The 3,288-nt window shown below is 36.0% G+C and overlaps 1 protein-coding gene across 1 annotated transcript in view; it reads left to right on the top strand.

Moving 5' to 3' along the window:
* The window catches only part of RAP1B (RAP1B, member of RAS oncogene family), a 12,310-nt gene extending 9,022 nt beyond the window's left edge, over nt 1–3,288 (top strand). The window contains exon 7 of the mRNA XM_006767777.2: nt 1,951–3,288. The gene's annotated coding sequence lies outside the window, so the exon portion shown is untranslated. The remainder of the gene's footprint in view (nt 1–1,950) is intronic.

Below are 3,288 nucleotides of genomic sequence, written 5' to 3'. Positions count from 1 at the left end.
GAAACCAGGAGTTTGACCAGGGGGTGGGACCAGCCGGCCAACCACAGGAAGTGAGGCCCCAGCCTGCGGCAGACAGCTGCCAGGGAAAGGGAGGTCCTGGCCTGCAACTGACAGCTGCTAGGGACCCTACCCATGCACCACATATGTAATTTCTTAATCAATAAAAAATATATTTAAAAAAAAAAAAAAAAGAATTCATGACACGTTTATGATATGCCAGGCACTATTTTTAAATACTGTCTGTGTTACAAATGTGTGAACTGAGACACAAAAAGATTACTTGTTCAAGCCCTGCGGTAAGTAAGTACAAAGCCAGAATTTGAACCCAGTGATCTGGAGTACATAATTTAAGCCATGGACTGGCTGCCAAGTCCATGCTTCATTACTAATGAGTACTATGTCATAATGAGTACTATAGGAGCTTATAACTGGGACACCAAATCAGGTATGTCACATGAACTATGGATTCAGGAAAAGTCTGTAAGAGACATCTAAGCCGAGATAGGAAAGTCAAATAGAAATTGTGTAGGGGATGGAGAATTCCAGCCAGAGAGAACCACAAATGCAGCCCACCGATGAGATAGCAAAGGAAAACTGAGCATATAACATTTTTATATAGTTTTTTAAAATAATCATTATTAAATGAGTTAAACCTTATAAAGCAATTGATCAGTGCCTGGCACATGATAAATCCTCAACCATTTAGCGACTGCTGTTTGCCAATAATAATGGTTCCCTGCTCAGTGTTAATTAAACCATATTGTACTGTACTCTTATACTTGGGCACTTTATATGTTTGTGATTCTGCTGCTGCTTGTGTTAAATGGCCCTATACTACCATAGCACTCTGGTTCTGTATCTTTGGGGGGTTTTGACCCTTCTCTCTGTTTAAGGCTTTCCATTTAGAGGTATATCCTCTCACGTTTGTTATTCTCTCTTTCCTGACCACATACATGCCCATTCTTAGCACACATGTGCCTGAACTCACACATTCCCATCTGTCCCTTCCAATTTGCTACATTCAGTCTGCTAGAAAAACTTAGCAAACTCAGAGTCTAAATGAGGGCTTAAAGTTCGAGGCATTTGGGAAATCAGCAAACACATACGTATTAACAGCATTTCTGGAGCTCGCAACAAGTCTGATCCCCCACAAAAACAGTAAAAAAAGGGAACATTTTTTTAGCCCAGACATGTATGGAGAAAGCCATCCAAAGTAAATAGATATTTGGCAATGTGTTTTGACTTCTTTTATTTATATCACTCACAATTTTTTAAGTTTACGTGATTTTAGTGTAATACTAGCCTTTTTTCTGACATCTAAAAATTGATAGAATGTGTTTAAATATGGAATTAGAAAGTATATATATAACTCAACTGTAAAGAGCCATCATAGGATAATTTCTTGTCTGCGCTCTGAACCAGCTTTTAGCCACTCTTACTGAAAGAGCGAGGAAGAAAGGCCTTGATTTTCTGATACTAGTAACCTTAGTGAGCTGTGCATTCTATACTTATGATGTAATTCTGGGATTGTGAACACTTGTAGAATCACCAGTTTTGTTAATATTGCTGTCTTTTCATCTTAATTCTAAGGAAGTTGAACTGACATAAAATTTCAATGTGGTTTCCTCCCTCCTCCCCCTGCTTTTAATCTTTGGAGGGTAATACACAGAGATTTCCACTAAGGGATACTGCCTTTTTTATCTAAGACTTTCATTTGACTAGCTTTCAAGAGGGCAGCAGGTTAGATGAAGTCATTCTAAAAAGATGAAAACATCTACCCTTGCTTTGCTTTGCTATGAGTTGTGGTACAATGTCATTAATGTAATGAGGACAAGAGTCTGCATTCTATTCATTTTTAAATCTTGAACCCTGTTGTCTTAATGTGTTCCTTTGGCTCTTTTCTGTGCTATTTTCAACCCATGTTTGCAATTTATTTTTTTCTTTTGACAGGTCTGAAGAACTGTTGCCCAATTCAACAGTGCCAGCATTCCAACTTTGTTAAACCTACCAACATCTTAAATGGACTTTCTGTGGTGGTACCCTTTAAGAGGCGGATGAAAGCTACTACATCAGTTTGCACATTCTAATCACTTTCCAGTATCACAAGAGAGATTTTTACTTATATAATAGCCCTAGTGTATGCATCTGGTAAAATAAGAGGCTACAATCCAGTATTACTGCTAAGAGACATTTTCATCCACCAATGTTGTACATGTATGAAAATGGTGTACTGTATACTATAACGCGCCCCATACTTTGTTTTGGAGAGTACAATAATGTAAATCCTAAAAGCACCACTATTTTAGCATAATAAAAGAAAGTCCAAAGAGCTCCTATATAGACTACTCCAGATAACTTTGCTTCTTTGATACTTGTAGCTTATTGTAATTTTTTTTAAGAAAATCAAGGTCATTATCATTGTATTATACAAATAAGCGCTTTGATTAACACAGCTATATAGTTTTTTTAATTTTTAAAAAACCTGTGGAGACAGTGATCTTGTCTTTAAAAATACAATAGTCCTTTCAGTATAATGTCTTAGATTAAAGACGTTGCCTTTAATATCTGTTGGGAAGGAAATGTCCAGATTTTTCAAATCTCTTATTATATGTTTCCTTTTTTGTTTACATAGGGAACAATGTTTATAGTTGTGTGTACAGTGGGGGTCTACAACAAGAAGTGTATATTTTCAAACAATTTTTTAATGATTTAACAATTTTTGTAAATCATTTTCAGGCTTCTGCAGCTGTAGATTCTCACTGTGAATCCCTTGCTTGCTCATGCATAAGTGTATTTGCAATACCAAATATACAGGTTTAGTATTTTTGCCTGTTAGTGATTGTTTCACATGTGTAATGTTTTGGTTGAGATGTTAAATGGTGGACGAGTACTGTGGATGTGAATGTGGGAAGTAATTTTAATCATGTATAATTGGTCACAAGGCCCAAGTTGCAGTAACTATTGCTGTTTTATTTAACAATGCCTTGTTGCTTTGTATGCATTAATGTTTGGGTGTAAAGATTGTGTGTCTATCCAACAGGGAGCCACAGTATTTAAATTGACCAACCTAATGTTACAACTACTTAGAGGTGGCCAAATGTAAACTAAAAGCCTTAATTAAAGTGGTGCAATTTTGTATAACTTAGCATCAGTAGTTCAATAAATTTGGATTGCCATGCAAGGGCTTGCATTATAATTACTTGCCACTTGAATGTGTTTTGTGTAATGTTTAAAACAGTGCTAGTAAATAAATATAGATTTAACTTCTTTTTAAATCTAATAGGTGTA

This window comes from Myotis davidii, unplaced genomic scaffold, assembly GCF_000327345.1.
Source record: "Myotis davidii unplaced genomic scaffold, ASM32734v1 scaffold982, whole genome shotgun sequence".
NCBI classification, from domain to species: Eukaryota; Metazoa; Chordata; class Mammalia; order Chiroptera; family Vespertilionidae; genus Myotis; species Myotis davidii.
Note: the sequence above shows the minus strand (reverse complement) of the source record. Positions and strands in the feature narration are given on the sequence as shown.